This window comes from Triturus cristatus, chromosome 2_1 (assembly GCF_964204655.1).
Source record: "Triturus cristatus chromosome 2_1, aTriCri1.1, whole genome shotgun sequence".
Taxonomy (NCBI): domain Eukaryota; kingdom Metazoa; phylum Chordata; class Amphibia; order Caudata; family Salamandridae; genus Triturus; species Triturus cristatus.
Window position 1 is genome coordinate 1,191,193,101 of NC_140581.1, and position 25,965 is coordinate 1,191,219,065.

At 46.6% G+C, this 25,965-nt stretch overlaps 1 long non-coding RNA gene across 1 annotated transcript in view; it reads right to left on the bottom strand.

Annotated features, from left to right (window-relative positions):
* The window catches only part of LOC146866614 (uncharacterized), an 81,543-nt gene that overhangs the window by 41,147 nt on the left and 14,431 nt on the right, over positions 1 to 25,965 (bottom strand). The window lies entirely within an intron of this gene.

Here is a 25,965-nt window from a genome sequence, read left to right on the forward strand (position 1 = left end):
TAATGCCTGTTTTCAGTGGTGAGATCACAAAAGGCACTGCCCCAACGTTGCTAACTGTACGAGGCCAGAAAGGTTTTGGCTCCACAGATAATCCTGGGGCCAGAGTTTGGGTGCAGTCGCCTAAGAATCCCCCTGAACAAGCAGAAGTCATTGCAACCGGTCAAGACAACACCATTTTAGTTATGAGACCAGGGAAAGATAGCTGGGAAGCAGTCCCGGCTGACAAATGTTACTTACGAGAATGAATAATGCTTGTATTTGATTCTCTTTCAGATCATTCTTTGGACTGTTGCTGCAGGATGTGTCGGCGTTGGACTCCTTTTGGGCTGGTACGACGAGAGAGGAGGGATCCCATCAACCCGGGCTGAATTGAGAACCCGAGTGTCGCGTTCCGTCGCTGCGTGGGATTCGTCGTCGAACTTTTGGATTACATTGGCCAAACAAGTGACTAAAGCCCCTCATTTCTGTTTGACACCGATGAGATCGGTGACGGATATTCTAGCGACTTGTTTAGTGGCTGTCCCTGCTTCATTGGAGACTTTGACTCATATTTTTAATATATCAAATGCTCGCCCCAATGTTCTTCTGGGCGATTTTGCTGCCCATGAGTATTGCCCCTTGTGTACTCTACTGTCAGACCCGATACCCCCCATCCAGTCCCAAATAGTTACTTATAACATCACACAAGGTGATTTGTGTTTTTTCCTTACTTGTGATCCTAGTGCGATTTCTTAATGTATGCGTTTAAAATTGAAAGGTGCCACTTCATTCACCGCTCATGAACGAACTTTGTGCCTTCAAAGGACACCGAAAACATTTACTTCTGTTCGGAATAACATGATTTGCAAGAGTTTGGTGGTTACCCCCAGTCATTATCGCACGATGTTACTACCTGCCGGATGGCTTTTCTCATGTGGTAATACTTCCTGGCCATATATTCCCGCAAATATTTCTGGAGGCCCTTGTGCCATTACTAGACTGAGCTTATTAATGTTTTCGTCACATCCGAATGCCAACTCTCGTGTGATTCGAGACACAGTGAGGTTACAGGAGGATTGTGACTCATCTTTGCATTTATATTCCAAGTCTGAATACCTTAGCCTGGCTATTTCAATTGTTGGTGTTCCTGCTTTGGCAGTTTATAATGCCAAATCTATTGGGAAAATGGCCTGCTGGATGGTAAAATCCATCAATCATACTTCTACAGTCCTGTCTGACATGCTATTAGACGCCCAGGGTGAACGTAGGGCTATCTTGCAAAATCGAGCGGCCATTGATTATCTTTTGCTTAAACATGGACACGATTGTTCTGATTTTGAGGGTCTTTGTTGTTTTAACTTGTCGGATCATACAAAATCCATTCAAGCTCACATTGATAAACTACATGACTTGACAGAAGAAGTTAGAAAACACATTGACCAGGGCTGGTTTGACTGGCTCTTTAATTGGTTACCTGATTTGCACATGTTACGTCAGATATTAGGAGGTATTCTGATTACTATCGGCATTTTGATTTCTATCTGTTGCTTTATTCAGTGTATTCCTTCACTACTTCAATTCTGCACACCTGGTGCTAGACATAGATCAGTTAGTCTTGTTTCATATTATTCTTCCACAGATATTAGTTCTGTTTAATGAATGTATAATAGACTGAAGTCAAGGGTGAAATGTTCTGCTCGATTTTCCCGGCCTTCTTGTGGGGAACAATAATGGAATGTGACTTCAGTCTCTTATCATTCAAGTCTAAGGGTTAGAGTAGTGAATGGAGCCTATTTACTAGGCACTTCGACATGATTCTGTGCTCTTCCCCATAGATCAGGGCTTGCACACATAGCCTAGGGGATAGATTCGTTAGTATTAGGGATAACCTGTCCTGTAGTGAGGGTATTTCACGGAGCTGTGCTGAATTCAGGCCTGGTAGGCCTCAAACGGGAGAGACTCCATCTTTCTTTCTGCTCCGGCAGCTTGGGATGCTTCTAGGTCAAATGTAATGTTTTAGTTATGAGGTGTTATTCGCTTGGAGAGAACCGGTTCAGGCCGGCCCTTATCGAAGGATTGTATTTTTCTTCATGCCGAAGACACTACATCAGGCCGGCCGGCTGGGAACGTGTCCTTGGTACGGGGAGGTACAAGAATTTGGTGGGCGGCAGGTTACGGGCCGGAATTTTCCATGAGGAAACGCACCTCTATATTAGTGAAAGTCTGAGGCAGTTACATGTTCAGTCCGTAGGCGGCATCTAGCCGTTAGCAGTAAAGCTACTACTTATTCCAGGGAAGACAGACGCCATCTTGAAGGCGGAGAAGAACCGAGAGACAGATGCTCTCCTAGCAGAATAGCCAGAGAGGAGAGAGTAGCCGATAAGGAAGAGGTCCCAGTGACTCGGAGAAGTGTGATACCAGGCGAGCCGAGGCACAGACGAGAAGGGAACCTAGATGACCACTGAGTGCAGGCTACATACTACTAAGGTGATGTCGACCCTTTCTTATTAGAGTGTACAACTTAATCTTTCACTTTCCTTTGCAGGTTATGTGTTATATTGTAATGTTATGTGATTGCGTATGTAATGAGTAATAAAGTACCTAGTTTGTAGTGAACCAACATGTGCTGCGTGTTCTTGTATGAGAGGGTAGCCTATTCTTTTAGTCAGCTGTGGCTACATGAACAGATGTTAACCCTGATCAGGTAAGTGGTAACTGAATAAGGGAAAGAGGAGCCCCTCGAACCTGAGAACAGGCTATGCTTGAACTGGCAATCCTTGTGTGATCTGATGAATAGTGAGACTGATTCCCTTTTTGTATGTTATGGTGATCATAGGATGAACTGTCGCATGAGACTGCCGTCTAGGTAGAGAGGTCTGGATCCGTGTGGGATCGCGAGGCCGCCACTTGTGATACTGTCGTATGGGCAGAGAGGTCTGGATCCGTATGGGATCGCGAGGCCGCCGATTGTGCTGAGACTGCCGTCTGGGTAGAGAGGTCTGGATCCGTGTGGGATCGCGAGGCCGCCACTTGTGATACTGTCGTATGGGCAGAGAGGTCTGGATCCGTAGGGGATCGCGAGGCCGCCGATTGTGCTGAGACTGCCGTCTGGGTAGAGAGGTCTGGATTCGTGTGGGATCGCGAGGCCGCCACTTGTGATACTGTCGTATGGGCAGAGAGGTCTGGATCCGTATGGGATCGCGAGGCCGCCGATTGTGCTGAGACTGCCGTCTGGGTAGAGAGGTCTGGATTCGTATAGGATCGCGAGGCCGCCACTTGTGATACTGTCGTATGGGCAGAGAGGTCTGGATCCGTGTGGGATCGCGAGGCCGCCACTTGTGATACTGTCGTATGGGCAGAGAGGTCTGGATCCGTATGGGATCGCGAGGCCGCCGATTGTGCTGAGACTGCCGTCTGGGTAGAGAGGTCTGGATTCGTATAGGATCGCGAGGCCGCCACTTGTGATACTGTCGTATGGGCAGAGAGGTCTGGATCCGTGTGGGATCGCGAGGCCGCCACTTGTGATACTGTCGTATGGGCAGAGAGGTCTGGATCCGTATGGGATCGCGAGGCCGCCGATTGTGCTGAGACTGCCGTCTGGGTAGAGAGGTCTGGATTCGTATGGGATCGCGAGGCCGCCACTTGTGATACTGTCGTATGGGCAGAGAGGTCTGGATCCGTGTGGGATCGCGAGGCCGCCGATTATAAGAGGTCTTGGTATGTATAGTAGGAATCCCCTGTCCTTAGGTGGTAGATATATGTGGTTGCACTATTGTAAATAGGTTCTAGGGAGGGGGTAATGTTCTGGCTGGGTTAGTGAGACTCTGATGAGCGGGTTCTATCTGATCCGAAAACCCAAGCAGAACATTTGGCGTCACGAACCATTTACGAAACCTGTGTGCGTTGTGGTTGTATCGTGTTTGCTTTCGGCGCGTGCGTGGTTTCGTTTCTATATTATTGGTATATAATTGTGTGTAGTTTTCTTTTCTTTTTCTTCTTTTTCTTTTTCTCTTTTTCTTTCTTTTCCGAGATGTTTTCTAAAAAATCGAAATCTACTTTTAAGTTGCCCGTTGATATTCCCGGCTGGGATTCAACGCCTTATGAAGCCTTAGCCCGTGAGTGGGCTGATTCTACTGGTTTGAGTGAGAATTGGAATTCTTTTTTGGAGCTGGCGGAGCCGGCTAATGTGATTACTTGTTTACAGAAGGCGCCGGTATCTAAGGGTGATGAGCTTCCCGTTTTGGGGCGCAGAGGTTGGATTGTTCTGTCTGCGTACAGGATTCTGCATGAGAGGTTGTTGAAGTTACAGAACTTGCATAAGGATTTGGAAGCGAACTTTGTTGAGATTCAGAATGCTCATACTTTGTTGCGATGTCAAAATAAGTTGCTTGCTGATAAACTTGAGACGTACCAAACTATTGCCGAGAGGGCGGCTGTGCGAATTGCTCGTTATAAATACAAGAATCGGCGTGGTCGGGTTTCGACGCGAAAGGTGCGTCTGGTCGTGGCGAAAGCCGGACTGGATTGGAATCCTGATGAATGGGATGGTAATATCTGGAACTCGAGTGATTCTCCTTCCTCGGGTGAGGAGTCTGCCAAGCGCAAGTCCTCTCGCTCCGGCCGTGATTGTAAGTCTGCTTCTTGCGCCTCTGATGGTGCACCCCGTGATTGCGCTCGTCCTTCGAGCGGGGTCGATGCTTCTTACACTGATTGTTCCTCTACGTGTACTGGTCGAGCTCCTTGTGATGCTCGTCCCGCGGTCTCGGTGCATCCAGTTTTTCGGCGGAAGGTGCAGCAGGCTCCCGGTGCTCCGAATGGTATTGCTTTAGACTCTTTGGAGGATTTTACTCAACAAGAAATTAGTGATATTTTGCAGCGATTTCGGCAGCGAGCTGGTGAGACCTTACTCACATGGATGGTGCGCCTTTATGAACTGGGCGCTGCTGGCATTATGTTGGATGCTGGCGATTGTTTGAAGTTTTGTTCCTTGAGTTCGGATTCTACTGTACAGGATCATTTTCGTAACTTTAATGCTGGTGGTCAAATTTCTTTGCTTCAATTGGCGACTGAGGGTTGTAATCAAAAATATCCTACTGAGTCTGACTGGCCTGTGAATGACAAACCGTGGTATACTTTGCGCGATGCTGCACAACGTCTCAAAGAGGAGGTGATGAAAACGGCGATTTTTCTGAATACTGCTGACAGGTTGCTTGATGGTTTCTTGACATCTTCTGTGCGGAATCGTATTATTCGTTCTTCCCCTGTTGCTTATAAGCAGGTCATGATGACTTTATTGATTAATCAGACTGGTAACATGTTATCTGTGGTGCTGGAATCGGTACGCCAACTCGGTGAGTTGGGTGAGTGGTTTAAACCTGAACGGCAGTCCCGGCCTGACACTCGTACTCCTGGTGACAATAAACTTACTAGACGTGATATGTTTTTTGGTCTTATGGCCGATGGTGTGCGGAAGGAGGACATTGATGGTGAGACTACTTCTCGTTTGTGGGAAATGTTTCGCAAACGTGGCTTGGATCGAAAGGAGGGTGCCCGGCGTGTTCGGACAACTGAGTGTGATCGTGGTTTTTCTGACGGTAGCGGTGATGACGACCGCCGTGGGCGCTCTGATCGTCGTGATGATCGACGTTATGTACGTGATTTGTCCCCCTGTCGTGAGAGAGACAGGGAGAGAGAGGGGGAAAGAGAGAGGGGGAGAAATGATTATGTTAACAGCAGACGTAGAGATGATAGGGATCAATCCCCTGAGTTGAGAAGGAGAGAGGATCGACACATATTGGCCGATCGAAACCCGCAGTACAATGCAGAGAACAGGAATCCATTTCGTAATGGAGATGGATATGAACAGGAGGTATCGATACCTGGGAAACGTGAGAGTCTTTATCCTGATTTATCCTGGTACACAGAACGCAGTAAAGATGACTAGGAAATAGGTCAAGCTCCAGTACACAGATGGGCTCACAGAGATAATAGACCCTATGTAGATATTGATATTTATTGGAAACATCGTAATATCCAAAGGGCCCGAGCATTGGTAGATACAGGAGCGGAGGCCACTCTTATTCATGGAAAATCAAAGAAGTTTAAAGGTCAGCCTTTTACAATTACCGGATTAGGTGGAAAGGAAACTCCCGCAGTTCAAACTTTACTTGAAATGAGAATAGGTAGAATTCCTAGAAAAGAATACTCTGTATTAGTGGTGCCACTCTTAGAATTCATAATTGGAATTGATATTTTGAAAGGAATGACTTTGCACTTAGATGATGGATGTTACCAATTTGGAACTAAACATTATATATCGTCCAGGCCTGTACGGGTTGGTCGTTTAAGAATGCCCCCCATAAAAGTTCCCCAGGCGACAAAAGTGGTTCGTCAGAAGCAGTATCGTATTCCAGGTGGTCATGAAGAGATTAGTACTACTATTCAGGAGTTGGTGGATGCAGGAGTTATAACACCAGTTACTTCTGCTTGGAATAATCCTGTTTGGCCTGTACGTAAGAGTGATAATTCTTGGCGCATGACTGTTGATTATCGAGAATTGAATAGACACACACCCCCTTTGACTGTTGCAGTACCGGATGTTATTACCCTAATTGAAAGAATCCAAAAACATCCAGGTACATGGTATGCGTCCATTGATATTGCTAATGCTTTCTTTTCGATTCCGATTGCCCCTGAGTGTCAGGAACAATTCAGTTTTACGTGGAACGGGCATCAGATGACGTTTAGAAGTCTTCCCCAGGGCTATGTGCATAGTCCTACGATATGTCACCGGCTGGTGGCAGAGCATTTGGCTGAGGTACCGGTTCATCCGCGAATTCAGATATGTCACTATATTGATGATATTTTGATCCAAGGTGAAACACAAGAGGAAGTTCAGACCCAATTGGACAGAGTCATTGAGTGCCTGCGTGAGAAAGGTTGGGAAATCAACCCGGATAAATTACAAGGTCCGTCCCAGGCTGTGAAATTTTTGGGTATTAATTGGCATGAGGGGCACCGAGAAGTGATCCCTCAGGTTAAACAGAAAATTCCTGATTTTGCAGTTCCGAGGAACAGGAAAGAAGCCCAAAGCTTCATTGGTTTGTTTGGTTTTTGGCGCCAGCATATTCCTCATTTGAGTCAAATATTGGCCCCTTTGTACCGTGTCACTCGTAAAAAGAATGCATTTGAATGGGATAAACCACAGCAAGATGCGTTCAGTCTGGCAAAAGAAGCAATTCAGCATGCTCTGGATTTATGGCCTGTATGTGATGGTGATGTGGATTTGAATGTGTCTGCACAAGGCCTTTATGCGAATTGGAGTTTGTGGCAGAAACAAGGCAAGAGTAGAGTACCGTTAGGTTTCTGGACCAAAAAGTTACCTGATGCTGGTGAGCGTTATACACCTTTTGAGAAACAGTTACTTGCATGTTATTGGGCTCTGGTGGATACCGAGCAATTGACTTTGGGACATGATATAGTTTTGCGACCTGAAATTCCTATCATGCAGTGGGTTATGAGTTCGCCGAAAACTCACCGAATTGGACACGCTCAAGAGGCGAGTGTGATTAAATGGAAATGGTATATACAAGACAGGGCACGTGTGGGACAAAAAGGAGTTGCATCTTTGCATGAGCAGGTGGCACGGGCGCCATCGACTGAGACTGAGAGTGAATGTTCCGTACCTTTAGTACAGGAGTCTCCTGTTCAGTGGGGTAGACCTTTTGATGATTTGTCCGCAGAGGACAGAAACCATGTCTGGTTTACGGATGGTTCAGCAAGGTTCATAGGGACGAAACGGCATTGGAAGGCGGTGTCCTATAATCCGATCATACAAAAATTGCTGAGTACAACTGGTGAGGGTAGGAGCAGTCAATTTGCTGAACTCTATGCTGTTTATCAAGTTCTGAAACAAGAGTTACCTGGCACATGTCATATTTTCACCGATTCTTGGTCTACTGCCAATGGACTGGCAGTTTGGTTACCGACTTGGCATTCCCATAGTTGGAAAATCCATTCAAAAGAACTGTGGGGAAAAGAATTATGGCAGGAGATTTGGGAAATGCTCCCACAGAGTACTGTTACAATCTTCCATGTGGATGCTCATACCCCGATAGACTCTCTTGACAAATTCTTTCATAACATTGCAGATGAGAAATCTAAAATTGCTGAGGCAGTGGTGGACAGGCAAGATTCTGATCTTGCGGGATTGGCGAAATGGGCCCACCAGAAAGCAGGACACTTTGGAGAGAAAGCCACTAGCAGGTGGGCTGCTGATCGAGGAATTTATATTCCCCTAGATTTAATCAAAAATGTTATTCTACATTGTCCCATTTGTCAGCATATCAGGCAGCGCAAAGTGCCCCAAATTGTTAAAGGTCATTTACATCGCGGGAAATTGCCCGCTCAAATTTGGCAGATTGATTACATTGGTCCACTTCCTATGAGTAGGAATTGTCAATATGTTTGCACTATTGTTGATACATACAGTGGCCTGTTGGTGGCCCTTCCCTGTAAGCAAGCTACCCAATTGAATACTATTAAAACATTGGAATTGATTATGATGTATTATGGTGTGCCATTCCAAATTCAATCTGATAATGCATCCCATTTTCGTGGAAGATTGGTACAGGAATTCTGTGTGGAAAACAATATTGAATGGGTGTTTCATATACCATATTATCCACAGGCCTCGGGTCTTGTGGAGAGGTTGAATGGCCTGCTAAAAGACCAATTACGTAAATTAACAGATGACAAGTATAAGAATTGGCGAGACTTTTTGCCTCAAGCGCTATTGATTTTGAATAACCGTCCTTTTCTAAATGCTGAATCCCCACTTATGCGTTTGTTTCCTCCGAATGTTGATGCTAAGCCCAATGAAATCAGAGAGACTGTGATGTACTGGGAGATTACTCCCGGAGCTTTGGCTCCATGTAGAGCGACCCCAGGGTCGGCAGGTTTAGACTTGCATGCCATGGATGACACCGTTATAAAAAGTAAGGATCGAGTCATCATTGAAACTGGTGTTGGTGTTCATATACCAACTGGAAATTTCGGATTAATCGCCCCTAGATCGGGGCTGGCTGTAAAAGGCATTCAGGTGCTTGGAGGAATAATTGATAGTGATTATCAGGGAGAGATTAAGGTGCTCCGGCTGAATAGCAGTGAGGTTGACTTACTGATACATCAAACTGACCGAGTGGCTCAATTGCTAATAATGCCTGTTTTCAGTGGTGAGATCACAAAAGGCACTGCCCCAACGTTGCTAACTGTACGAGGCCAGAAAGGTTTTGGCTCCACAGATAATCCTGGGGCCAGAGTTTGGGTGCAGTCGCCTAAGAATCCCCCTGAACAAGCAGAAGTCATTGCAACCGGTCAAGACAACACCATTTTAGTTATGAGACCAGGGAAAGATAGCTGGGAAGCAGTCCCGGCTGACAAATGTTACTTACGAGAATGAATAATGCTTGTATTTGATTCTCTTTCAGATCATTCTTTGGACTGTTGCTGCAGGATGTGTCGGCGTTGGACTCCTTTTGGGCTGGTACGACGAGAGAGGAGGGATCCCATCAACCCGGGCTGAATTGAGAACCCGAGTGTCGCGTTCCGTCGCTGCGTGGGATTCGTCGTCGAACTTTTGGATTACATTGGCCAAACAAGTGACTAAAGCCCCTCATTTCTGCTTGACACCGATGAGATCGGTGACGGATATTCTAGCGACTTGTTTAGTGGCTGTCCCTGCTTCATTGGAGACTTTGACTCATATTTTTAATATATCAAATGCTCGCCCCAATGTTCTTCTGGGCGATTTTGCTGCCCATGAGTATTGCCCCTTGTGTACTGTACTGTCAGACCCGATACCCCCCATCCAGTCCCAAATAGTTACTTATAACATCACACAAGGTGATTTGTGTTTTTTCCTTACTTGTGATCCTAGTGCGATTTCTGAATGTATGCGTTTAAAATTGAAAGGTGCCACTTCATTCACCGCTCATGAACGAACTTTGTGCCTTCAAAGGACACCGAAAACATGTACTTCTGTTCGGAATAACATGACTTGCAAGAGTTTGGTGGTTACCCCCAGTCATTATCGCACGATGTTACTACCTGCCGGATGGCTTTTCTCATGTGGTAATACTTCCTGGCCATATATTCCCGCAAATATTTCTGGAGGCCCTTGTGCCATTACTAGACTGAGCTTATTAATGTTTTCGTCACATCCGAATGCCAACTCTTGTGTGATTCGAGATACAGTGAGGTTACAGGAGGATTGTGACTCATCTTTGCATTTATATTCCAAGTCTGAATACCTTAGCCTGGCAGTTTATAATGCCAAATCTATTGGGAAAATGGCCTGCTGGATGGTAAAATCCATCAATCATACTTCTACAGTCCTGTCTGACATGCTATTAGACGCCCAGGGTGAACGTAGGGCTATCTTGCAAAATCGAGCGGCCATTGATTATCTTTTGCTTAAACATGGACACGATTGTTCTGATTTTGAGGGTCTTTGTTGTTTTAACTTGTTGGATCATACAAAATCCATTCAAGCTCACATTGATAAACTACATGACTTGACAGAAGAAGTTAGAAAACACATTGACCAGGGCTGGTTTGACTGGCTCTTTAATTGGTTACCTGATTTGCACATGTTACGTCAGATATTAGGAGGTATTCTGATTACTATCTGCATTTTGATTTCTATCTGTTGCTTTATTCAGTGTATTCCTTCACTACTTCAATTCTGCACACCTGGTGCTAGACATAGATCAGTTAGTCTTGTTTCATATTATTCTTCCACAGATATTAGTTCTGTTTAATGAATGTATAATAGACTGAAGTCAAGGGTGAAATGTTCTGCTCGATTTTCCCGGCCTTCTTGTGGGGAACAATAATGGAATGTGACTTCAGTCTCTTATCATTCAAGTCTAAGGGTTAGAGTAGTGAATGGAGCCTATTTACTAGGCACTTCGACATGATTCTGTGCTCTTCCCCATAGATCAGGGCTTGCACACATAGCCTAGGGGATAGATTCGTTAGTATTAGGGATAACCTGTCCTGTAGTGAGGGTATTTCACGGAGCTGTGCTGAATTCAGGCCTGGTAGGCCTCAAACGGGAGAGACTCCATCTTTCTTTCTGCTCCGGCAGCTTGGGATGCTTCTAGGTCAAATGTAATGTTTTAGTTATGAGGTGTTATTCGCTTGGAGAGAACCGGTTCAGGCCGGCCCTTATCGAAGGATTGTATTTTTCTTCATGCCGAAGACACTACATCAGGCCGGCCGGCTGGGAACGTGTCCTTGGTACGGGGAGGTACAAGAATTTGGTGGGCGGCAGGTTACGGGCCGGAATTTTCCATGAGGAAACGCACCTCTATATTAGTGAAAGTCTGAGGCAGTTACATGTTCAGTCCGTAGGCGGCATCTAGCCGTTAGCAGTAAAGCTACTACTTATTCCAGGGAAGACAGACGCCATCTTGAAGGCGGAGAAGAACCGAGAGACAGATGCTCTCCTAGCAGAATAGCCAGAGAGGAGAGAGTAGCCGATAAGGAAGAGGTCCCAGTGACTCGGAGAAGGGTGATTCCAGGCGAGCCGAGGCACAGACGAGAAGGGAACCTAGATGACCACTGAGTGCAGGCTACATACTACTAAGGTGATGTCGACCCTTTCTTATTAGAGTGTACAACTTAATCTTTCACTTTCCTTTGCAGGTTATGTGTTATATTGTAATGTTATGTGATTGCGTATGTAATGAGTAATAAAGTACCCAGTTTGTAGTGAACCAACATGTGCTGCGTGTTCTTGTATGAGAGGGTAGCCTATTTTTCTAGTCAGCTGTGGCTACATGAACAGATGTTAACCCTGATCAGGTAAGTGGTAACTGAATAAGGGAAAGAGGAGCCCCTCGAACCTGAGAACAGGCTATGCTTGAACTGGCAATCCTTGTGTGATCTGATGAATAGTGAGACTGATTCCCTTTTTGTATGTTATGGTGATCATAGGATGAACTGTCGCATGAGACTGCTGTCTAGGTAGAGAGGTCTGGATCCGTGTGGGATCGCGAGGCCGCCACTTGTGATACTGTCGTATGGGCAGAGAGGTCTGGATCCGTATGGGATCGCGAGGCCGCCGATTGTGCTGAGACTGCCGTCTGGGTAGAGAGGTCTGGATCCGTGTGGGATCGCGAGGCCGCCACTTGTGATACTGTCGTATGGGCAGAGAGGTCTGGATCCGTAGGGGATCGCGAGGCCGCCGATTGTGCTGAGACTGCCGTCTGGGTAGAGAGGTCTGGATTCGTGTGGGATCGCGAGGCCGCCACTTGTGATACTGTCGTATGGGCAGAGAGGTCTGGATCCGTATGGGAACGCGAGGCCGCCGATTGTGCTGAGACTGCCGTCTGGGTAGAGAGGTCTGGATTCGTATAGGATCGCGAGGCCGCCACTTGTGATACTGTCGTATGGGCAGAGAGGTCTGGATCCGTGTGGGATCGCGAGGCCGCCACTTGTGATACTGTCGTATGGGCAGAGAGGTCTGGATCCGTATGGGATCGCGAGGCCGCCGATTGTGCTGAGACTGCCGTCTGGGTAGAGAGGTCTGGATTCGTATAGGATCGCGAGGCCGCCACTTGTGATACTGTCGTATGGGCAGAGAGGTCTGGATCCGTGTGGGATCGCGAGGCCGCCACTTGTGATACTGTCGTATGGGCAGAGAGGTCTGGATCCGTATGGGATCGCGAGGCCGCCGATTGTGCTGAGACTGCCGTCTGGGTAGAGAGGTCTGGATTCGTATGGGATCGCGAGGCCGCCACTTGTGATACTGTCGTATGGGCAGAGAGGTCTGGATCCGTGTGGGATCGCGAGGCCGTCGATTATAAGAGGTCTTGGTATGTATAGTAGGAATCCCCTGTCCTTAGGTGGTAGATATATGTGGTTGCACTATTGTAAATAGGTTCTAGGGAGGGGGTAACGTTCTGGCTGGGTTAGTGAGACTCTGATGAGCGGGTTCCATCTGATCCGAAAACCCAAGCAGAACATTTGGCGTCACGAACCGTTTAAGAAACCTGTGTGCGTTGTGGTTGTATCGTGTTTGCTTTCGGCGCGTGCGTGGTTTCGTTTCTATATTATTTGTATATAATTGTGTGTAGTTTTCTTTTCTTTTTCTTCTTTTTCTTTTTCTCTTTTTCTTTCTTTTCCGAGATGTTTTCTAAAAAATCGAAATCTACTTTTAAGTTGCCCGTTGATATTCCCGGCTGGGATTCAACGCCTTATGAAGCCTTAGCCCGTGAGTGGGCTGATTCTACTGGTTTGAGTGAGAATTGGAATTCTTTTTTGGAGCTGGCGGAGCCGGCTAATGTGATTACTTGTTTACAGAAGGCGCCGGTATCTAAGGGTGATGAGCTTCCCGTTTTGGGGCGCAGAGGTTGGATTGTTCTGTCTGCGTACAGGATTCTGCATGAGAGGTTGTTGAAGTTACAGAACTTGCATAAGGATTTGGAAGCGAACTTTGTTGAGATTCAGAATGCTCATACTTTGTTGCGATGTCAAAATAAGTTGCTTGCTGATAAACTTGAGACGTACCAAACTATTGCCGAGAGGGCGGCTGTGCGAATTGCTCGTTATAAATACAAGAATCGGCGTGGTCGGGTTTCGACGCGAAAGGTGCGTCTGGTCGTGGCGAAAGCCGGACTGGATTGGAATCCTGATGAATGGGATGGTAATATCTGGAACTCGAGTGATTCTCCTTCCTCGGGTGAGGAGTCTGCCAAGCGCAAGTCCTCTCGCTCCGGCCGTGATTGTAAGTCTGCTTCTTGCGCCTCTGATGGTGCACCCCGTGATTGCGCTCGTCCTTCGAGCGGGGTCGATGCTTCTTACACTGATTGTTCCTCTACGTGTACTGGTCGAGCTCCTTGTGATGCTCGTCCCGCGGTCTCGGTGCATCCAGTTTTTCGGCGGAAGGTGCAGCAGGCTCCCGGTGCTCCGAATGGTATTGCTTTAGACTCTTTGGAGGATTTTACTCAACAAGAAATTAGTGATATTTTGCAGCGATTTCGGCAGCGAGCTGGTGAGACCTTACTCACATGGATGGTGCGCCTTTATGAACTGGGCGCTGCTGGCATTATGTTGGATGCTGGCGATTGTTTGAAGTTTTGTTCCTTGAGTTCGGATTCTACTGTACAGGATCATTTTCGTAACTTTAATGCTGGTGGTCAAATTTCTTTGCTTCAATTGGCGACTGAGGGTTGTAATCAAAAATATCCTACTGAGTCTGACTGGCCTGTGAATGACAAACCGTGGTATACTTTGCGCGATGCTGCACAACGTCTCAAAGAGGAGGTGATGAAAACGGCGATTTTTCTGAATACTGCTGACAGGTTGCTTGATGGTTTCTTGACATCTTCTGTGCGGAATCGTATTATTCGTTCTTCCCCTGTTGCTTATAAGCAGGTCATGATGACTTTATTGATTAATCAGACTGGTAACATGTTATCTGTGGTGCTGGAATCGGTACGCCAACTCGGTGAGTTGGGTGAGTGGTTTAAACCTGAACGGCAGTCCCGGCCTGACACTCGTACTCCTGGTGACAATAAACTTACTAGACGTGAAATGTTTTTTGGTCTTATGGCCGATGGTGTGCGGAAGGAGGACATTGATGGTGAGACTACTTCTCGTTTGTGGGAAATGTTTCGCAAACGTGGCTTGGATCGAAAGGAGGGTGCCCGGCGTGTTCGGACAACTGAGTGTGATCGTGGTTTTTCTGACGGTAGCGGTGATGACGACCGCCGTGGGCGCTCTGATCGTCGTGATGATCGACGTTATGTACGTGATTTGTCCCCCTGTCGTGAGAGAGACAGGGAGAGAGAGGAGGAAAGAGAGAGGGGGAGAAATGATTATGTTAACAGCAGACGTAGAGATGATAGGGATCAATCCCCTGAGTTGAGAAGGAGAGAGGATCGACACATATTGGCCGATCGAAACCCGCAGTACAATGCAGAGAACAGGAATCCATTTCGTAATGGAGATGGATATGAACAGGAGGTATCGATACCTGGGAAACGTGAGAGTCTTTATCCTGATTTATCCTGGTACACAGAACGCAGTAAAGATGACTAGGAAATAGGTCAAGCTCCAGTACACAGATGGGCTCACAGAGATAATAGACCCTATGTAGATATTGATATTTATTGGAAACATCGTAATATCCAAAGGGCCCGAGCATTGGTAGATACAGGAGCGGAGGCCACTCTTATTCATGGAAAATCAAAGAAGTTTAAAGGTCAGCCTTTTACAATTACCGGATTAGGTGGAAAGGAAACTCCCGCAGTTCAAACTTTACTTGAAATGAGAATAGGTAGAATTCCTAGAAAAGAATACTCTGTATTAGTGGTGCCACTCTTAGAATTCATAATTGGAATTGATATTTTGAAAGGAATGACTTTGCACTTAGATGATGGATGTTACCAATTTGGAACTAAACATTATATATCGTCCAGGCCTGTACGGGTTGGTCGTTTAAGAATGCCCCCCATAAAAGTTCCCCAGGCGACAAAAGTGGTTCGTCAGAAGCAGTATCGTATTCCAGGTGGTCATGAAGAGATTAGTACTACTATTCAGGAGTTGGTGGATGCAGGAGTTATAACACCAGTTACTTCTGCTTGGAATAATCCTGTTTGGCCTGTACGTAAGAGTGATAATTCTTGGCGCATGACTGTTGATTATCGAGAATTGAATAGACACACACCCCCTTTGACTGTTGCAGTACCGGATGTTATTACCCTAATTGAAAGAATCCAAAAACATCCAGGTACATGGTATGCGTCCATTGATATTGCTAATGCTTTCTTTTCGATTTCGATTCCGATTGCCCCTGAGTGTCAGGAACAATTCAGTTTTACGTGGAACGGGCGTCAGATGACGTTTAGAAGTCTTCCCCAGGGCTATGTGCATAGTCCTACGATATGTCACCGGCTGGTGGCAGAGCATTTGGCTGAGGTACCGGTTCATCCGCGAATTCAGATATGTCACTATATTGATGATATTTTGATCCAAGGTGAAACACAAGAGGAAGTTCAGACCCAATTGGACAGAGTCATTGAGTGCCTGCGTGAGAAAGGTTGGGAAATCAACCCGGATAAATTACAAGGTCCGTCCCAGGCTGTGAAATTTTTGGGTATTAATTGGCATGAGGGGCACCGAGAAGTGATCCCTCAGGTTAAACAGAAAATTCTTGATTTTGCAGTTCCGAGGAACAGGAAAGAAGCCCAAAGCTTCATTGGTTTGTTTAGTTTTTGGCGCCAGCATATTCCTCATTTGAGTCAAATATTGGCCCCTTTGTACCGAGTCACTCGTAAAAAGAATGCATTTGAATGGGATAAACCACAGCAAGATGCGTTCAGTCTGGCAAAAGAAGCAATTCAGCATGCTCTGGATTTATGGCCTGTATGTGATGGTGATGTGGATTTGAATGTGTCTGTACAAGGCCTTTATGCGAATTGGAGTTTGTGGCAGAAACAAGGCAAGAGTAGAGTACCGTTAGGTTTCTGGACCAAAAAGTTACCTGATGCTGGTGAGCGTTATACACCTTTTGAGAAACAGTTACTTGCATGTTATTGGGCTCTGGTGGATACCGAGCAATTGAGTTTGGGACATGATATAGTTTTGCGACCTGAAATTCCTATCATGCAGTGGGTTATGAGTTCGCCGAAAACTCACCGAATTGGACACGCTCAAGAGGCGAGTGTGATTAAATGGAAATGGTATATACAAGACAGGGCACGTGTGGGACAAAAAGGAGTTGCATCTTTGCATGAGCAGGTGGCACGGGCGCCATCGACTGAGACTGAGAGTGAATGTTCCGTACCTTTAGTACAGGAGTCTCCTGTTCAGTGGGGTAGACCTTTTGATGATTTGTCCGCAGAGGACAGAAACCATGTCTGGTTTACGGATGGTTCAGCAAGGTTCATAGGGACGAAACGGCATTGGAAGGCGGTGTCCTATAATCCGATCACACAAAAATTGCTGAGTACAACTGGTGAGGGTAGGAGCAGTCAATTTGCTGAACTCTATGCTGTTTATCAAGTTCTGAAACAAGAGTTACCTGGCACATGTCATATTTTCACCGATTCTTGGTCTACTGCCAATGGACTGGCAGTTTGGTTACCGACTTGGCATTCCCATAGTTGGAAAATCCATTCAAAAGAACTGTGGGGAAAAGAATTATGGCAGGAGATTTGGGAAATGCTCCCACAGAGTACTGTTACAATCTTCCATGTGGATGCTCATACCCCGATAGACTCTCTTGACAAATTCTTTCATAACATTGCAGATGAGAAATCTAAAATTGCTGAGGCAGTGGTGGACAGGCAAGATTCTGATCTTGCGGGATTGGCGAAATGGGCCCACCAGAAAGCAGGACACTTTGGAGAGAAAGCCACTAGCAGGTGGGCTGCTGATCGAGGAATTTATATTCCCCTAGATTTAATCAAAAATGTTATTCTACATTGTCCCATTTGTCAGCATATCAGGCAGCGCAAAGTGCCCCAAATTGTTAAAGGTCATTTACATCGCGGGAAATTGCCCGCTCAAATTTGGCAGATTGATTACATTGGTCCACTTCCTATGAGTAGGAATTGTCAATATGTTTGCACTATTGTTGATACATACAGTGGCCTGTTGGTGGCCCTTCCCTGTAAGCAAGCTACCCAATTGAATACTATTAAAACATTGGAATTGATTATGATGTATTATGGTGTGCCATTCCAAATTCAATCTGATAATGCATCCCATTTTCGTGGAAGATTGGTACAGGAATTCTGTGTGGAAAACAATATTGAATGGGTGTTTCATATAGCATATTATCCACAGGCCTCGGGTCTTGTGGAGAGGTTGAATGGCCTGCTAAAAGACCAATTACGTAAATTAACAGATGACAAGTATAGGAATTGGCGAGACTTTTTGCCTCAAGCACTATTGATTTTGAATAACCGTCCTTTTCTAAATGCTGAATCCCCACTTATGCGTTTGTTTCCTCCGAATGTTGATGCTAAGCCCAATGAAATCAGAGAGACTGTGATGTACTGGGAGATTACTCCCGGAGCTTTGGCTCCATGTAGAGCGACCCCAGGGTCGGCAGGTTTAGACTTGCATGCCATGGATGACACCGTTATAAAAAGTAAGGATCGAGTCATCATTGAAACTGGTGTTGGTGTTCATATACCAACTGGAAATTTCGGATTAATCGCCCCTAGATCGGGGCTGGCTGTAAAAGGCATTCAGGTGCTTGGAGGAATAATTGATAGTGATTATCAGGGAGAGATTAAGGTGCTCCTGCTGAATAGCAGTGAGGTTGACTTACTGATACATCAAACTGACCGAGTGGCTCAATTGCTAATAATGCCTGTTTTCAGTGGTGAGATCACAAAAGGCACTGCCCCAACGTTGCTAACTGTACGAGGCCAGAAAGGTTTTGGCTCCACAGATAATCCTGGGGCCAGAGTTTGGGTGCAGTCGCCTAAGAATCCCCCTGAACAAGCAGAAGTCATTGCAACCGGTCAAGACAACACCATTTTAGTTATGAGACCAGGGAAAGATAGCTGGGAAGCAGTCCCGGCTGACAAATGTTACTTACGAGAATGAATAATGCTTGTATTTGATTCTCTTTCAGATCATTCTTTGGACTGTTGCTGCAGGATGTGTCGGCGTTGGACTCCTTTTGGGCTGGTACGACGAGAGAGGAGGGATCCCATCAACCCGGGCTGAACTGAGAAACCGAGTGTCGCGTTCCGTCGCTGCGTGGGATTCGTCGTCGAACTTTTGGATTACATTGGCCAAACAAGTGACTAAAGCCCCTCATTTCTGTTTGACACCGATGAGATCGGTGGCGGATATTCTAGCGACTTGTTTAGTGGCTGTCCCTGCTTCATTGGAGACTTTGACTCATATTTTTAATATATCAAATGCTCGCCCCAATGTTCTTCTGGGCGATTTTGCTGCCCATGAGTATTGCCCCTTGTGTACTGTACTGTCAGACCCGATACCCCCCATCCAGTCCCAAATAGTTACTTATAACATCACACAAGGTGATTTGTGTTTTTTCCTTACTTGTGATCCTAGTGCGATTTCTGAATGTATGCGTTTAAAATTGAAAGGTGCCACTTCATTCACCGCTCATGAACGAACTTTGTGCCTTCAAAGGACACCGAAAACATGTACTTCTGTTCGGAATAACATGACTTGCAAGAGTTTGGTGGTTACCCCCAGTCATTATCGCACGATGTTACTACCTGCCGGATGGCTTTTCTCATGTGGTAATACTTCCTGGCCATATATTCCCGCAAATATTTCTGGAGGCCCTTGTGCCATTACTAGACTGAGCTTATTAATGTTTTCGTCACATCCGAATGCCAACTCTCGTGTGATTCGAGATACAGTGAGGTTACAGGAGGATTGTGACTCATCTTTGCATTTATATTCCAAGTCTGAATACCTTAGCCTGGCTATTTCAATTGTTGGTGTTCCTGCTTTGGCAGTTTATAATGCCAAATCTATTGGGAAAATGGCCTGCTGGATGGTAAAATCCATCAATCATACTTCTACAGTCCTGTCTGACATGCTATTAGACGCCCAGGGTGAACGTAGGGCTATCTTGCAAAATCGAGCGGCCATTGATTATCTTTTGCTTAAACATGGACACGATTGTTCTGATTTTGAGGGTCTTTGTTGTTTTAACTTGTCGGATCATACAAAATCCATTCAAGCTCACATTGATAAACTACATGACTTGACAGAAGAAGTTAAAAAACACATTGACCAGGGCTGGTTTGACTGGCTCTTTAATTGGTTACCTGATTTGCACATGTTACGTCAGATATTAGGAGGTATTCTGATTACTATCGGCATTTTGATTTCTATCTGTTGCTTTATTCAGTGTATTCCTTCACTACTTCAATTCTGCACACCTGGTGCTAGACATAGATCAGTTAGTCTTGTTTCATATTATTCTTCCACAGATATTAGTTCTGTTTAATGAATGTATAATAGACTGAAGTCAAGGGTGAAATGTTCTGCTCGATTTTCCTGGCCTTCTTGTGGGGAACAATAATGGAATGTGACTTCAGTCTCTTATCATTCAAGTCTAAGGGTTAGAGTAGTGAATGGAGCCTATTTACTAGGCACTTCGACATGATTCTGTGCTCTTCCCCATAGATCAGGGCTTGCACACATAGCCTAGGGGATAGATTCGTTAGTATTAGGGATACCCTGTCCTGTAGTGAGGGTATTTCACGTAGCTGTGCTGAATTCAGGCCTGGTAGGCCTCAAACGGGAGAGACTCCATCTTTCTTTCTGCTCCGGCAGCTTGGGATGCTTCTAGGTCAAATGTAATGTTTTAGTTATGAGGTGTTATTCGCTTGGAGAGAACCGGTTCAGGCCGGCCCTTATCGAAGGATTGTATTTTTCTTCATGCCGAAGACACTACATCAGGCCGGCCGGCTGGGAACGTGTCCTTGGTACGGGGAGGTACAAGAATTTGGTGGGCGGCAGGTTACGGGCCGGAATTTTCCATGAGGAAACGCACCTCTATATTAGTGAAAGTCTGAGGCAGTTACATGTTCAGTCCGTAGGCGGCATCTAGCCGTTAGCAGTAAAGCTACTACTTATTCCAGGGAAGACAGACGCCATCTTGAAGGCGGAGAAGAACCGAGCGACAGATGCTCTCCTAGCAGAATAGCCAGAGAGGAGAGAGTAGCCGATAAGGAAGAGGTCCCAGTGACTCGGAGAAGGGTGATTCCAGGCGAGCCGAGGCACAGACGAGAAGGGAACCTAGATGACCACTGAGTGCAGGCTACATACTACTAAGGTGATGTCGACCCTTTCTTATTAGAGTGTACAACTTAATCTTTCACTTTCCTTTGCAGGTTATGTGTTATATTGTAATGTTATGTGATTGCGTATGTAATGAGTAATAAAGTACCCAGTTTGTAGTGAACCAACATGTGCTGCGTGTTCTTGTATGAGAGGGTAGCCTATTCTTCTAGTCAGCTGTGGCTACATGAACAGATGTTAACCCTGATCAGGTAAGTGGTAACTGAATAAGGGAAAGAGGAGCCCCTCGAACCTGAGAACAGGCTATGCTTGAACTGGCAATCCTTGTGTGATCTGATGAATAGTGAGACTGATTCCCTTTTTGTATGTTATGGTGATCATAGGATGAACTGTCGCATGAGACTGCCGTCTAGGTAGAGAGGTCTGGATCCGTGTGGGATCGCGAGGCCGCCACTTGTGATACTGTCGTATGGGCAGAGAGGTCTGGATCCGTATGGGATCGCGAGGCCGCCGATTGTGCTGAGACTGCCGTCTGGGTAGAGAGGTCTGGATCCGTGTGGGATCGCGAGGCCGCCACTTGTGATACTGTCGTATGGGCAGAGAGGTCTGGATCCGTAGGGGATCGCGAGGCCGCCGATTGTGCTGAGACTGCCGTCTGGGTAGAGAGGTCTGGATTCGTGTGGGATCGCGAGGCCGCCACTTGTGATACTGTCGTATGGGCAGAGAGGTCTGGATCCGTATGGGATCGCGAGGCCGCCGATTGTGCTGAGACTGCCGTCTGGGTAGAGAGGTCTGGATTCGTATAGGATCGCGAGGCCGCCACTTGTGATACTGTCGTATGGGCAGAGAGGTCTGGATCCGTGTGGGATCGCAAGGCCGCCACTTGTGATACTGTCGTATGGGCAGAGAGGTCTGGATCCGTATGGGATCGCGAGGCCGCCGATTGTGCTGAGACTGCCGTCTGGGTAGAGAGGTCTGGATTCGTATAGGATCGCGAGGCCGCCACTTGTGATACTGTCGTATGGGCAGAGAGGTCTGGATCCGTATGGGATCGCGAGGCCGCCGATTGTGCTGAGACTGCCGTCTGGGTAGAGAGGTCTGGATCCGTGTGGGATCGCGAGGCCGCCACTTGTGATACTCTCGTATGGGCAGAGAGGGCTGGATCCGTAGGGAATCGCGAGGCCGCCGATTGTGCTGAGACTGCCATCTGGGTAGAGAGGTCTGGATTCGTGTGGGATCGCGAGGCCGCCACTTGTGATACTGTCGTATGGGCAGAGAGGTCTGGATCCGTATGGGATCGCGAGGCCGCCGATTGTGCTGAGACTGCCGTCTGGGTAGAGAGGTCTGGATTCGTATAGGATCGCGAGGCCGCCACTTGTGATACTGTCGTATGGGCAGAGAGGTCTGGATCCGTGTGGGATCGCGAGGCCGCCACTTGTGATACTGTTGTATGGGCAGAGAGGTCTGGATCCGTATGGGATCGCGAGGCCGCCGATTGTGCTGAGACTGCCGTCTGGGTAGAGAGGTCTGGATTCGTATAGGATCGCGAGGCCGCCACTTGTGATACTGTCGTATGGGCAGAGAGGTCTGGATCCGTGTGGGATCGCGAGGCCGCCACTTGTGATACTGTCGTATGGGCAGAGAGGTCTGGATCCGTATGGGATCGCGAGGCCGCCGATTGTGCTGAGACTGCCGTCTGGGTAGAGAGGTCTGGATTCGTATGGGATCGCGAGGCCGCCACTTGTGATACTGTCGTATGGGCAGAGAGGTCTGGATCCGTGTGGGATCGCGAGGCCGCCGATTATAAGAGGTCTGGGTATGTATAGTAGGAATCCCCTGTCCTTAGGTGGTAGATATGTGGTTGCACTATTGTAAATAGGTTCTAGGGAGGGGGTAACGTTCTGGCTGGGTTAGTGAGACTCTGATGAGCGGGTTCTATCTGATCCGAAAACCCAAGCAGAACATTTGGCGTCACGAACCGTTTACGAAACCTGTGTGCGTTGTGGTTGTATCGTGTTTGCTTTTGGCGCGTGCGTGGTTTCGTTTCTATATTATTTGTATATAATTGTGTGTAGTTTTCTTTTCTTTTTCTTCTTTTTCTTTTTCTCTTTTTCTTTCTTTTCCGAGATGTTTTCTAAAAAATCGAAATCTACTTTTAAGTTGCCCGTTGATATTCCCGGCTGGGATTCAACGCCTTATGAAGCCTTAGCCCGTGAGTGGGCTGATTCTACTGGTTTGAGTGAGAATTGGAATTCTTTTTTGGAGCTGGCGGAGCCGGCTAATGTGATTACTTGTTTACAGAAGGCGCCGGTATCTAAGGGTGATGAGCTTCCCGTTTTGGGGCGCAGAGGTTGGATTGTTCTGTCTGCGTACAGGATTCTGCATGAGAGGTTGTTGAAGTTACAGAACTTGCATAAGGATTTGGAAGCGAACTTTGTTGAGATTCAGAATGCTCATACTTTGTTGCGATGTCAAAATAAAGTTGCTTGCTGATAAACTTGAGACGTACCAAACTATTGCCGAGAGGGCGGCTGTGCGAATTGCTCGTTATAAATACAAGAATCGGCGTGGTCGGGTTTCGACGCGAAAGGTGCGTCCGGTCGTGGCGAAAGCCGGACTGGATTGGAATCCTGATGAATGGGATGGTAATATCTGGAACTCGAGTGATTCTCCTTCCTCGGGTGAGGAGTCTGCCAAGCGCGAGTCCTCTCGCTCCGGCCGTGATTGTAAGTCTGCTTCTTGCGCCTCTGATGGTGCACCCCGTGATTGCGCTCGTCCTTCGAGCGGGGTCGATGCTTCTTACACTGATTGTTCCTCTACGTGTACTGGTCGAGCTCCTTGTGATGCTCGTCCCGCGGTCTCGGTGCATCCAGTTTTTCGGCGGAAGGTGCAGCAGGCTCCCGGTGCTCCGAATGGTATTGCTTTAGACTCTTTGGAGGATTTTACTCAACAAGAAATTAGTGATATTTTGCAGCGATTTCGGCAGCGAGCTGGTGAGACCTTACTCACATGGATGGTGCGCCTTTATGAACTGGGCGCTGCTGGCATTATGTTGGATGCTGGCGAATGTTTGAAGTTTTGTTCCTTGAGTTCGGATTCTACTGTACAGGATCATTTTCGTAACTTTAATGCTGGTGGTCAAATTTCTTTGCTTCAATTGGCGACTGAGGGTTGTAATCAAAAATATCCTACTGAGTCTGACTGGCCTGTGAATGACAAACCGTGGTATACTTTGCGCGATGCTGCACAACGTCTCAAAGAGGAGGTGATGAAAACGGTGATTTTTCTGAATACTGCTGACAGGTTGCTTGATGGTTTCTTGACATCTTCTGTGCGGAATCGTATTATTCGTTCTTCCCCTGTTGCTTATAAGCAGGTCATGATGACTTTATTGATTAATCAGACTGGTAACATGTTATCTGTAGTGCTGGAATCGGTACGCCAACTCGGTGAGTTGGGTGAGTGGTTTAAACCTGAACGGCAGTCCCGGCCTGACACTCGTACTCCTGGTGACAATAAACTTACTAGACGTGATATGTTTTTTGGTCTTATGGCCGATGGTGTGCGGAAGGAGGACATTGATGGTGAGACTACTTCTCGTTTGTGGGAAATGTTTCGCAAACGTGGCTTGGATCGAAAGGAGGGTGCCCGGCGTGTTCGGACAACTGAGTGTGATCGTGGTTTTTCTGACGGTAGCGGTGATGACGACCGCCGTGGGCGCTCTGATCGTCGTGATGATCGACGTTATGTACGTGATTTGTCCCCCCGTCGTGAGAGAGACAGGGAGAGAGAGGGGGAAAGAGAGAGGGGGAGATATGATTATGTTAACAGCAGACGTAGAGATGATAGGGATCAATCCCCTGAGTTGAGAAGGAGAGAGGATCGACACATATTGGCCGATCGAAACCCGCAGTACAATGCAGAGAACAGGAATCCATTTCGTAATGGAGATGGATATGAACAGGAGGTATCGATACCTGGGAAACGTGAGAGTCTTTATCCTGATTTATCCTGGTACACAGAACGCAGTAAAGATGACTAGGAAATAGGTCAAGCTCCAGTACACAGATGGGCTCACAGAGATAATAGACCCTATGTAGATATTGATATTTATTGGAAACATCGTAATATCCAAAGGGCCCGAGCATTGGTAGATACAGGAGCGGAGGCCACTCTTATTCATGGAAAATCAAAGAAGTTTAAAGGTCAGCCTTTTACAATTACCGGATTAGGTGGAAAGGAAACTCCCGCAGTTCAAACTTTACTTGAAATGAGAATAGGTAGAATTCCTAGAAAAGAATACTCTGTATTAGTGGTGCCACTCTTAGAATTCATAATTGGAATTGATATTTTGAAAGGAATGACTTTGCACTTAGATGATGGATGTTACCAATTTGGAACTAAACATTATATATCGTCCAGGCCTGTACGGGTTGGTCGTTTAAGAATGCCCCCCATAAAAGTTCCCCAGGCGACAAAAGTGGTTCGTCAGAAGCAGTATCGTATTCCAGGTGGTCATGAAGAGATTAGTACTACTATTCTGGAGTTGGTGGATGCAGGAGTTATAACACCAGTTACTTCTGCTTGGAATAATCCTGTTTGGCCTGTACGTAAGAGTGATAATTCTTGGCGCATGACTGTTGATTATCGAGAATTGAATAGACACACACCCCCTTTGACTGTTGCAGTACCGGATGTTATTACCCTAATTGAAAGAATCCAAAAACATCCAGGTACATGGTATGCGTCCATTGATATTGCTAATGCTTTCTTTTCGATTCCGATTGCCCCTGAGTGTCAGGAACAATTCAGTTTTACGTGGAACGGGCGTCAGATGACGTTTAGAAGTCTTCCCCAGGGCTATGTGCATAGTCCTACGATATGTCACCGGCTGGTGGCAGAGCATTTGGCTGAGGTACCGGTTCATCCGCGAATTCAGATATGTCACTATATTGATGATATTTTGATCCAAGGTGAAACACAAGAGGAAGTTCAGACCCAATTGGACAGAGTCATTGAGTGCCTGCGTGAGAAAGGTTGGGAAATCAACCCGGATAAATTACAAGGTCCGTCCCAGGCTGTGAAATTTTTGGGTATTAATTGGCATGAGGGGCACCGAGAAGTGATCCCTCAGGTTAAACAGAAAATTCTTGATTTTGCAGTTCCGAG